Here is a 13441-nt window from a genome sequence, read left to right on the forward strand (position 1 = left end):
CTCTGTCACATTACTGAAATGTTCGTGGGTATCCCTCCCCCGGGCCACTACCTGAATTCATCACTCTTCCTTTTCGCTAACGGCATGTCTTGATTACCAACAAATAATGGCCCGAACGTAAGTTGCACTATTTAGTATAGATGGATCCTTCTTCTCATACTAAACGAATGTCCACAACTCTGACAGCATTTCTTAAATATCGTTTAAAACTAGAAACTAGCTGGTAGAACGAAATTGACTTACTTACCAAATAGGACACTAAGGTCCAGTAATTTTAAATAAATTGAATTCCGATCCAGAAGAGAAAATCCGCAAGTGTAAATGGGTTCTGGATCCGTAAAAAAACCTTTTTATCTCTAAAGTATTTCAATTCCGTTCAGGGACCTTTCTTTCCGGATAAGTTTAAATACGGTTCAAGTTCCGCATTGAAATGAAACAATACGTTCCTGTTACGGAACCTAATAGAACCCGTTATAATTTATGGGAACTTTGAAGATGGATTAAAAACAATTTCCATTAAAATGGTGCATATTTAACCTTACAAAGAAACTTTCCAAGGAGCCTAAGATAACCTCACCGATTGCAAAGCTTGACTTTGTTAATGAAACTGTGAAAACTTTGATTTACGTTGCGATCTAGTATTAAAACATTACTACTGTTTCAATTCTTTTAATATTACTGTGCGAATATATCATAAACAAAAGCAATCACGTGAAAATGATGTTTAAATATGTCTCTGGTCGGTCAGCTGATATGATATTGAAATTAGGCCCAACCCTAATCATATGATGCATAACTTTAAAAAGATGCCGCCTAGCCATTATTTTAAAATAAACAATGTAAACAGAAAAACATTATAAATACGTATATAGATAAAAATATAGTTTAGAAATTACTCTAACACTCCCGGATGTACAATCAAACATCAAATGTTGTTATTTATGTTAATTTGAAAATAATAATGTCAATTACAAGTAAAATCAGTGTGGAAATATCGAGGCAAAAAAAAACGAAACTTATAAAAGATCATACACTCTCAATACAATTTAGTCAAAACTCAATACAATCTCATCAAATTTCATTGATGTAATCGAGTGTTCAAAAAGCGATAACCAGTAGCACTTTATCGGTGTGATTCTCGACGATGAAGTCGTGAAATATCAAGAAAAAAGAAACTATGACCAAATCACGTAATTGGCGGTACTTACTTTTGGGAGAGTTTTGTCTACCCACGGTATTCCATTGTTGTCGACAGATGATATGTTACAGTTGAAGTGCAACTTGGCAACTACCGTAATATTCCTCATCTGGTCGAAGGATTGGAGAGGAACGCCCTCCAGATGATGTCAATCAACGTTGAGAAACAACAGAACAATTTCATACAACAGAATAACCCCATTCCAGCTATTAATGTGTATTTTTGAAATGATCCTTAGGCCAGCTTCACAAGGAAGAATATCTCTGCCTCTATAAGTGAATTGCGACAATGAATATGAATAATGAAGTTTAGTAGAACCCAGATTACCATGTTTATTGCTTTGTCAAGTAAAAATGACAAATGTCGGCGGATTACACTGTTAGAAACGATGTACATAAATTTCATGGACATATTTTCGCATATTTTCAGGAAACTACATATTTTCCGTTTAGAGTTCATATGTTTTCATAAAATGCTGTGTTTGAGCCATTTCTCTGGTTTTCATTGAGTAATGCAGATATATTCCTGAAACAAATATTCCACACATATATTCTGTAAAACTTTCGTCCAGAAATGCGAAATAAAATAAGCTAAATCAATCAATAAATCAATTTTATGTGATTGTGACAGATCAGTAACATAATCTTCACTTCATCTGTTGTTGATCTACTAATTTTTGTTATTTAGCGTCGCTTTTCTGCCGCCTTTGGCTAATCGCGAAGATGAAGATGAGTCATGAAATTCATGAAGGTATACTCACAAAGAACATTCATGGGGACACCGATCGCAATGATAGCCCGCAGTCTCCACGGGCATCGCTGTAGGGCCAGCACGTGCAGTGTTGCCACGATCCACGTACATCCTTACTCCCTTGAATAAAAATCTGTACAAAATCGGTTTCGCAATGTGAATTGACATTATGATGGGTTTTAAAAACAGTTGCAAATAGCTTCAAAATAAGACCAAGAGCTTATTTGTAGGAGTAGCCAATAGGCAGAAAATTTGTTTCGCAAAATTGATAAGAACCTTTTTTGATCGCTTCAAAAAATCTGAAAATTAGGAATTGTAATTTATACCTTTTTACCTGCACCGACTCCGTATTTAAATTTCATGGCGCTCGGGCCTTATAGAATTTCAAAGAGAGCGCCCCTTTTTTTTTATTCTCACGATGATATAAAATCGAAGGCATACTCGAAAATAAATTGTTTACCATAGCTTAACGCTTAGCTTAATCAGCTAAATTTTGATGTAACTTGATTTTGTGTACATATACTGGTTAATTTTTAATTGGAGTCTAAACTCGAGTATCCATAATTTTTAATCCGATAGTAGAGTTCATATCTCAACAACATATAAAATATTATCTAACATTCTTTTAACAAGACTAACCCCATATGCTAATGAAATGATAGGTGATTATCAATGTGGATTTAAACGTAACAGATCAACTACAGATCAAATTTTTCACATCAGACAGACACTTGAAAAAAAGTGGGAATACAATCAAAATGTCCATCAGATATTCATTGATTTAAAAAAAGCATATGATTCAGTCAAAAGAGATAAATTATATAATATATTAGTAGAGTTTGGAATACCTAAGAAGCTTGTTAGTATGATAAAAATATGCACCAGTGAAACAGAAAGTAAAATTCGTGTGGGTATTAATATGTCTGACAAATTTACAATTCATGATGGGTTAAAACAAGGAGATGCATTATCTCCATTGCTCTTTAATTTTGCCTTAGAATATGCTGTTAGGAAGGTAAGAGAAACTAAAGAAGGACTAAAATTAAATGGTGTGACTCAGTTGTTAGCATATGCAGATGATGTAGACTTACTGGGGGATGATGTGAATACAATTAAGAATAATGCTAAAATATTTTTCAAAACTGCTAAAGAGATAGGTTTGGAAGTTAACAAAGATAAAACTAAATATATGCTTACAGGCCGAAACCAAGTGTTAGGTAATAATCAAAATCTAATTATTGATAACAACTCGTTTGAACGAGTTTCCAAATTCAAATACTTAGGAGTAATATTAACAAATGAAAATTATATTAAAGAGGAAATAAAAAGTAGGCTTAATTCAGGAAATGCATGTTACTTCTCTCTTCATAAACTATTGTCTTCTCGTTTATTATCTAAGAAACTAAAAGTTAAAATATACAAAACAGTAATTTTGCCTGTAGTATTATATGGATGTGAAACTTGGTCCCTTACATTGAAAGAGGAACATAAATTGAGAGTATTTGAAAATAAGATCCTTAGGAAAATCTTTGGACCTAAAAGGGATGAGGAGACAGGTGAGTGGAGAAGGTTACACAATTTAGAACTACATAATTTGTGTTCATGTCCAGATATTATTAGAATAATTAAATCAAGAAGACTTAGGTGGGCAGGCCATGTGGCACGAATGGGAGAGGAAAGAGGAGTTTACAGGATTCTTGTTGGGAAACCTGATGGTAAGAGACCTGTAGGAAGGCCAAGACGAAGATGGAGGGACAATGTTAAGATGGACCTAAGGGAAATCGGTAGGGATGGAAAAGAGTATATAGAACTTGCTCAAGATAGGGAAAGATGGAAGACCTGTGTTGCTGCAGCCATGAACCTTCGGGTTTAAAAAGGCTTGGGAGTTAGTTAGTTAGTTAGTAGAGTTCAGAGTAGAGTTCAGAAGAGAAGGAAACGATTTCTTTGTCTCTTTGTTCGTCTTTTCTTCTCCCTCGCATTCTGTCTTTCCCTCGCATTGTATTACTTTTCGGTCTCTTTCAATCTCTTCCCTAAATTCCATTCACTTCCACTTTTATGTGCTCTCTATCTCCCTTTCTCTCTCTCTCTCTCTCTCTCTCTCTCTCTCTCTCTCTCTCTCTGTTTACCCTCTCTCTCTTTCTTTATTTATTTTCTTCTTCTTATTCTCTCTATCGACTTTTCTCACTCTCTCTTTCTCCTCTCTATTTACCACTCATTTCTACCTCTCTATATCTAACTTTTTCTCATTCTCATTCTCTCTCTCTCTCTCTCTCTCTTTCCTCTCATTTCTCTCTTTTTTTACTATTTCCTCCTATCTCACTTTCTCACTTTCTTTATCTCTTTACCTTTTATCTCTCCCTCTGTCTCCTCTGACCCTTTGTTTCTCACTCTCTATCACTCTATCTCGCTTTCTCTCTCTCCCCTCTCTCTCTCTTGCTGCAACGGCCGGTATTAACAAAGGACGTCAAGAGAGCATGCGGCTTCTTGTTGACACTATAACACAGGTGGAGCTACGCCATTAATTTGCATGAGTTTGTTAAACAGTGGCGCCCAGAGCATGTCTTTCAGCTTGCCGAGTTCCAATAAGTTTCAGAAGAAAAGACTGGAAGAATGAGGTTTCATTGGGACAGTCAATGCTAAGGACTAGATGTGGTGTGCTATATCATCAAATTTGTCGCCTATTTTAATGTCCTTACCTAAATCAAATTTGTCTTATTTGTCTTTTCTTGTTAAGAGGAACATCATTAATCCTAATTCATATAACTTTCCTGGTATTTCATTAATATTAGGTTGTCGAGTTGCCATAATTTTACTGATATCTTTCACTCAGTGGGAAGAAGGGTATTTTCCAGTAACACCACCTCTGGTCTCCAGTAACAACCGCACTCGACAATGTGTGCTTGACATTGTCCACTGCTTTTTTAAAACAGCAAATTCAGTTGCCACAGTTTATTTACAGAGCTATTAAAATCTCCATTGTTCTTTATGCACTTTTTGATACAAGGAATAGGTTGTAATGGATACAAGAATTCAAATCAGCGACATCTGCATGACGTAATGCCCGCATACATTTGCCTAATGAATTCATTCTGCGACCAAGCACTTGCCCATGGGTTTGGCAGGTAGGGAGCAGTTACTCCTTACAATCCTCGGTTAACGAGCCGTGAATATGAACACGCCATGAAGGAGAAGTGTGAAGAGCATTTAAGTTGCTGTTATGCCTCTTGACCTTAACTCTTCACGATTTCTTTAGCTCACGGTCGAAGTTTAACATAAGTTAAGTTATATAAGCAAATGCAAAACGGCATTGGCAGAAAGTCAACAGCGACAGCGCCAGGCTTTGTGGTGTGAACGATAGGGTTCCAGAGCGCTCAACAGTTGGGGCAGAGTTGAGTTGCAGTGGTATTCCGTTGAATGCACTCCGTACCCAGCAAATAGCCTCATTTTAATCGAGTTTTTCATTTTAGAGCTGTTTCTAGCGGTGTTTTCTGCTCTTGGATACTATTTTGAATGCTAAATGGCTGTTCAAACAAAGATTTGATAACCAATAATAGGAAGTTTAAATGTTCGAGTAAAAACAAATTATACAATTTCAAAAGTTGCATTGAGAAAAACGTGTTAAATTTTATTTTCGATTGCAATTCATACTGTGACAAGTGCTGTCTGAATTGAAACGTTTCATGATTTTGTGAAACAATTAGACGATCTGGAACAGTCAAGGATTTTGCCAGGATGGGGCGACATGCATACTCTTCCTTCCACGAGAATGGCTAAAACTGAATCATTCTTTCCCGGCAGAGTTATTTCTAAAGGCATATGGCCTCCAAGGTTTGACCTACCAACTATTTTTTCCCATTGGGGTCATCTCAAAGAGTGAGAACATTCGCGGCAAGATACAAGCGATGTCTCCTTAGGCTCTGGCTGCCACCTTCAGGAATATAGAGCGGCGTGTTCAATCGTGTTTCGACGCCCAAAGAGGGCACTTTCAGTACATGTTGCGTTCGTCCCCCATTTATCATACTCAAAGGTAGGATATCAATGTTTCGTTTTATTCCGCCTGCCTTGTTAATATAAACTGACACTTTTTAGAACTACCTTCGAGTGGGATACCCTTTAAGTAACGTTCATGTGAGTAAATAGGGTTGCCAGATGTGCCGTATATACGGGATTGTCCCCTTTTTTAAAGAAATGTCCCGGTATCCCGGAAAATGTTCTCGGGAGGCCCATTTGGCCCGTATTTAGCTAAAAAAAATAACGAATTCAAATTTTAAAATAATTTTATACAACAAGAAATTAATAACAATTTATAACTAACCTAATTGGATACCAATTACCATTAACCACTTAATCCTCATATTAAGATTGGCGTAGAACTGCTCATTGTCGATTGTCGATATGTCGAATAAGAAACGACTCAGGACTGGCAAAGGCAGTTCTGGTTCTAATACAGCTATCAGTTGTATCTTTTCTTGGTCAATGGAATCAGAGTGGAGTGGATAATATTCAGGGCTTAGGTGATGTAAAAAGTTTTCTTTTATTTCGTCATGCCAAAAAGAAAGTGTTCTTGTAGTAGTGATTATTCTAAACAATGGGATTTTATTGCAAGAACTGACAAGAACATGAAGTGTCATGTAAATTGTGCCGTTGTACGTACATTCAGCATCGCCCACGGCGGAAAGGCAGACGTTATCCAGCATATTGAAACCCGGAAATACAAATAAAGTTCCATCTTCTTCTATAAGAACTGTAAGTAGTTATTTCTTAAAAAAAAAAAAAAAAAAAAGAATACAGTAGAAGAAGACGAAGTAATTGGAGCAGAGTTAACAGTTGCGTATCATACCATTAAGCACCACCGATCATTTAATACTACTGACTGTAATAACAAACTTTTCCATACGATATTTCCCGATTCAACAATTGCTGAAAAGTTTTGTAGTGCTAGATCCAAATCTACAGCCTTGATAAAATATGTGATCGCTCCCAACTCCGTGAAAGATGCTATTAATGACATAAATAACGAGGGGAAGTTTTATTCTATTTCCACTGATGCTTCCAATCGCGGCAACGAAAAGATATTTCCTTGTTGCGCAATATTTCACACCTAAGAACGGGATGGAAATAAAATTGCTGCGAGTTGGTTCGCTAAAAAATTAAACATCAGATTCTGTTGTTGAACTTTGCACTAACACAGTTCAGTCTTGTGATTTGGACGCTAAAAAGTGCATCGCATTCTGCGGAGATAACTGCAATACTAATTTTGGTGGTGGAGAGCGACGCGGAACCAACAATGTATACTTTAAATTGAAAGATGATGTCATGGAGGGGATTGACTGCCCTGCTCATCTCTTGCATAATACCGTGCGTACCGCTGCAGATACTTTGTCAACAGATGTTGAAGTTATAGTAATGAAAATATTTTCCCATTTTTCAATATATACTGTACGGAATGAACTATTGAAGGAGCTTTGTGAATTTGTTGGAATTCACTATCAAACAGTTCTCTCTCATTTCAAGAGAGAGCTTTCATTGGCTCCTGCTCTTGAAAGGGTGCTAAAGTTGTTTGATGCTTTGAAATCATACTTCCTCTCACAAGAAAATGCTCCTGTGATTTTAGTTTTTTTTTTCTTCTCCCCTAAGTGAAGCCTATTTTTATCTTGTACACAGCTTTGTTCATGTACTGACTGTAAAGATAATGGAAATTGAAGGGAAAGAGAAACATTATTGAAGTTTTGTCTACACTTAAAGATCGTTATGAAGCGAACTTTCTCCCTATCAGCGTGAAGAGCATTTTAAAGTCAGAAGACATTTCTCGTGAGATGAGTGAGCGGTTCTTGGCTGAAGCAAGAAAGCTGTATAAAGTTGGACATGATTATCTGGAAATTTGGATAAATGAAATTATGAAATATGAACTGTTTACATGGATGCTTCTTAATAATCCACCAACTTGGAAAGAGGTAGAAGAAACATCCCCTTTCTAGATTGAGAAAAACTTGGAAATTAACGACAATGATCTTTCCAGCCAATACGGGAATCTTCGTGAATTTGTGGAAAATGAGAAGAAAAAAAGACAATGAGAGTGGAGAGCAATGTCCAGCCAGCAGAAGTGGCGAACATATTTTCAGATTTGTGAATTTAAGTGTCAGTATTCGGAGTTGTTAAATCAGTATAATATGACAGAGCACCTCGGGCTACCTCTCGCGGCTTGCCGGTCGACGCGTTGGCCACCCCTGGTCTATGGTAAACGCGTCACAATCTCGGAGAAAAGTCTGTAAACTTCCACTAGCCCCTTCGAATTAATATTCCGAAGATAGGTTGGTCCCTACCCAGCGAATTCCGCCCACAGTTTCACTTGCATTCACATCCAACCACACCTCAATGCATTCCTCGGCAACTCTTCTCTCTGGGTCAGTGTTGCAACTCCAGGAAGTGCAATTTCCTTCTTAAAGCTGAAAAATTTCCCTTTCTCGTCCAAATTTTACCTTTTCCTAAAGCCGTCTGTACACGATCGTATATCCACTGAAAGAGAGCAACATCAATGACTAAACAAAATAGACAATTGAAAGTCGTTGAACAGCGCTGCTATTGGAAATCTTGAAAGGTCTGAAATTGCACCCGTACACGAAAAAAGAAAAAATATCAATTTCACATGTTACCAAAATATTTCAGCATGTACGGCACGAAAATAACTTAATAGACTAGCAATTAGCTGTAACAATTAATTTTCTTTCCTAAGGTTTATTAGAAACTAGAAAGAAGTGTGATGATGTACTCTCTCGGTATTATTAATAGTCTAAATGTAATCTGAGACACGAGAAAAACAATGTAAACACAATGGCAAAATAATTTCATAAGATCTCATTTCCACTCGTACGTTTGTTCGAGTTGCGAATTAAATAAATGGAGATAAGAATGTTTCCCACCTCCTCCTTTCCTTTCTCGCTAGTCACAAGCACGTGTTTACACTATGCGCGTCGTTTTCTCTTCACCACAGAATAGAAATATATAGCATTATGTACCTCGATAATCGATTTCAACAGCATCTGCTTTGATTGGTCGACAGTCGGTCTCGAAAGGCTTTAATTAGAACCATTCCTATTTAGAAATTCTTGGACAGTAACCACGAAAGTAGTATAGAAATGAGTTAGTGGATGATGGTATTTAGTATTTAGAAAAAAATACATATATTCATAAAACTCATAAATTATGCACATAAAAATAATAAATTTACTTTAAGCATGAAATTCAAGGAGTTGTTTGTGTTACATTTGATCGTGTACGGATAGCTTAAGAAAAATTAAAATCGCGTGCACAAGACTTTATCGATAATAATAATAATAATAAATATCATTATTATCACCAATAGTAGTAGAAATATTGCTAGTATTCTCACGAAATCAACAGAAATATTAGGAATTATTGAATGGATGAAAATAAGGGAATAATGAGGACATTCAAGGCAATTTTCATACTTCACTTGTTTGTTGTCCACTTTATGTACAGGCTAATCGGGATTGGACCTATAGTTCAAAATGGGATCTGAGCCACTGTGCAATGTGCTTCCAAAGGGTATCGAACCTGGGTTTCCTTGATCACAAGGCGACAACGTAAGCATACTTTGCTAAAAAAAAAAAAAAATATGGAAGGAAGTCTTCCCTAAGATTATAGGTTTATACTTACTGAGCTATTACCATGATTTTAAAAATTAATATGACAATCGGAAGATAATAATTTTCCTAAAGCCCAAATTTAAGATATTTAATTACATTTTAATAAGACATTAAGTGAAAAGGAAAGGAAACATTATCTGGTTATTTTCAGATTTCCCGGCAATTTCGAGAAATTTCACCTTTTACCTTTTCAACTAAAATTCTCTTTGAATTTTCCTCCTCATATTCACTCTGTGGACGCCGACAAGAAGGACGTCAATATTGTAACGAACAATGAGCGCAATTTCCTTTTCCTAGGTACAAAATTTCCCTTTTGGTAACAAAATTTCTCTTGATTGAAAATTTTTAGAAGTGATCACAAACCTGCATCTATTTTTTGTTATTTATAACATTGTTATTGTTCTATTTCCATCAGGCACTCAGAAAACATTAATTTACAATAACATTTTGACTTCACGAATGAAAATAAGGTCAAATATCTTCCCCTTCAATTTTGATAATATTCATAAAATTTATCTTTTTCCTTTTCACTTATAAGGTTTCATGAATTTCCCTTCACCGAGGGAAATTTCCCTTCACGTGATAACACTGGAGCACGTGCCTTCCGGGAATGGCTAAACGGCCGACGAGCAAGCCTCGCACCCAGGCCCCAACCGAAGCATAACGGATCAGCAACACTAGTCACGTGGCCTTAGGTCATTGAGTCACGAGGCTCCTTCGTTGCCTCGTCGTCCCGTTATTCACTGTTCACTTCCCTTGGTGCTTGACTGTCGGCTACTTAGACAACCAAGGAAACCTAGGTGTCGTTCGCTTCTTATTATTGGGGTGGGGGCGCATCATAGATGGGAAATTCTGATGTCTTCTCTGGCGGGGATATAGATAGCCTTGAATTGGCCTAAATTATTATTTTTATCAGTATAACTTTAATTCAACTTATTATTATTATTATTATTAGACTATCATTAAAATTATAACAATAAAGTATCATATAACGTGCAGGTTAATCTTCACTAATGTATAAAAATGTCTGCCGGTAACACTAGTTTGCTGTAAAATTTATTATCTTCTTTATTGTTATGTTTTGAAACAATGAACAATGCCTCTTCACTGACACCGACAACAATTAGTCATATTTTTTTTGATTTGCTGTAGTTTGCTTGATTTTGAGAGTACATTTTCATATTTTTGTGACAATTTGAAAACAATAGGCTCCAATATTTACATATTGATTTGCGAAACCAGTCGCTACTAATCCACATTGTAAGAATTGTTGTCCAACAGTACGTGAGTTTAACCTATCCTTTTATATTTAATTATGATATACTTTTATCATATCATACATAAATCAAAACGGGCCGGCTAAACTTTAATTCGGATACAAACAAATTTGTCACCACTAGCAATGTAAGGGAACTGTTCTTTCGAAAAGTTTGGGCGGAGTGACCGCGTACACCCAACGGCGAAAGAAACAGTACGCAAATTGTCCACCACCATTTTCATTCAGTCTGTATTACACAATGTGATGACAATGAATTTAAATAATTACGTCAATAAACAGAGAACAATGCCTGCTTCGAACCAACATAGTTTAATTCCTTAAAACAACACAGGATGTAGAATAAAAAAGTAATGAAAATTGCGGTGGACAATTTGCCTACCATTATCTTTGCCGTTGACTGTACCATCTATTGTTATAGGAAATATCATCAACATGGCTTTAAAGTGGGTGATACTGAGGTTGGGTGAACCAACTCCAACAATGCTGAAAGAATGCGAACGACATTCCAGACACCGTGAATGAACCGGAAATGCCCTATTGTTGACTATCCACAGGATGGAATCCACTTTCGCCAGCGACCTTGGCAATGTCCCGTGTATGGGCTGCTTTTTCTGCCCACGTCCAGGTGCACGTTTGTATGATATTTATAAGGTGGCCAACTTTCGGCTTTGGATTTAAAGGAGATTTAGTGCCGACAAATTTTGCACATTTTTAGAGCCGCAACCTCACTCTTGCAAATGTTCATCGAATGGATAATATTAAACCAAAGAATTACCGTATTTGCCGACATATAAGACGCACTCCCTTTTTGAACACATTTTTTAGGAACATTTTATCACTGAATTTATAATTAATGTACATACTTTCACCAAATAACTTACCTAATCTAACTTGGAAAGAATGCATTTTAATCCTCTTCGTCACACACCGCAAGGAAGCAGGAAAGAAATCGTCCACCACAGAACAGAGAAAGTTTCCAGAAATGAAGGTAATAGAAAACTGAGAATCGGCGTATAAGACACACCCTATTTTTCAGGCCAATTTTTAAAGGAAAAAAGTGCGTCTTATACGCCTGTAAATACTGTAATCTACATTTTATATAGATCACAAGAGAATGAAAGAATTACAAATTTGGCTATTTCTTAGTGCTCACCTTGTACTTGTTGTTGTTGTTGAGTTGGTGTTTTAAGTCCACTTTATGCACAGTAAGGCTAATCGTGACTGGACCTACAGTTTAAAGTGGGATCCGAACCACTTGTGCCTCCGCCGGGTCCTTGTACTTGCTCACTGATGCTGTAGAAGGCAATTTGGCAATCTTGGTTTTAAATTTAATATATATTGGAGAAAGAGAAGCCGGGAGGATCCCAAAAAAATTGGCTATAATACGGGAGTTACCTGGAAATACGGAAGAGTTGGTCACCCTAGATATTTAGCGATATATTAAATATGACTGCCTTTCCGAAAAATGCCACCTCATTTTTTTCCTGTCGCCTTCACTGCGATGTTTAACTTTTCGTTAAAACAAATCTTACTATTTTAATTTAAATGTGGAAAATTTGTTTTATGGCACAGTGTCTTATAGTCGTTCGGAAAGTAAGTTCCATCATGCAATAAAATGAAAAATATAAATAGTAATATCATTACCTTTATAGGGGTGAGAATATATATATGGTACAACATTCACACATAATCGCCATAAGAATTCAAGCACGCATCACAGCGAGATACCAAGTTCGTTATACCCCTATCATTGAACGTTTCCGTCTGAATGGATAACCATTGGGAAACTGCACGTTTCAGTTCTACGTCAGTACTATAATGTTTTCCAGCAAGGAATGCCTTAAGGTGGAGGAACAAATGAAAATCAGATGGGGCAAGATCAGGACTGTAAGGGGTGTGTGGTAGTTTTTCCCTGATGGAAGGTCGTCAGGAGTTCCTGAGTTGCATTTGCCACATGCGGACGAGCATTGTCGTGGAGGAGAATGACACCCCGACTGAGCATGCCACGTCGTTTGTTTTGGATTGTACGACGCAGGTTTTGAAGTGTCACACAATAGGTTTCGGCATTGATGTGCTGTTCACGCTCCATAAATTCCACAAGCAATATTCCATGCCTATCCCAAAACACAGTGCACATGATTTTCTTGTTCGTAAGCTTTGGTTTTGGTTGCGTTTTCCGCAGTGACGCGGAGTGGCTCCACTTCATGGTGCTTCGTTTCTGTTCTTAGGTTTCATGCAAAACCCATGTCTCGTCTCCAGTCACAATCCGATCCAACAACTCTTCCCCCTCCTCACTACACCATTTTAAAAACTCTAATGCACTTCCCATTCTTTCCTTTTTGGCATTTTCGGAGAGCTGGCGAGGGACCCAAAGGTTTCACAATTTGCGAAATTTCAAATTCACTGTTACAATTCCATGCAGCACAGTTCTAGAGATTTGTGGAAACTCTAATGACAGCTCACACAAAGTGATCGTCTGTTCTCCCTAATCTGCTCTTCCACTAAACGAACCAAATTGGGATTCACAACAGACGGTCGACCACTTCG

General features: G+C 36.9%; 1 protein-coding gene across 1 annotated transcript in view; it reads right to left on the reverse strand.

The window, feature by feature from the left end:
• The window catches only part of LOC145997234 (tetraspanin-9-like), a 199237-nt gene that overhangs the window by 72735 nt on the left and 113061 nt on the right, over nt 1-13441 (reverse strand). The window lies entirely within an intron of this gene.

The sequence above is a fragment of the Lepisma saccharinum genome, chromosome 13, assembly GCF_977018435.1.
Source record: "Lepisma saccharinum chromosome 13, izLepSacc3.1, whole genome shotgun sequence".
NCBI lineage: Eukaryota > Metazoa > Arthropoda > Insecta > Zygentoma > Lepismatidae > Lepisma > Lepisma saccharinum.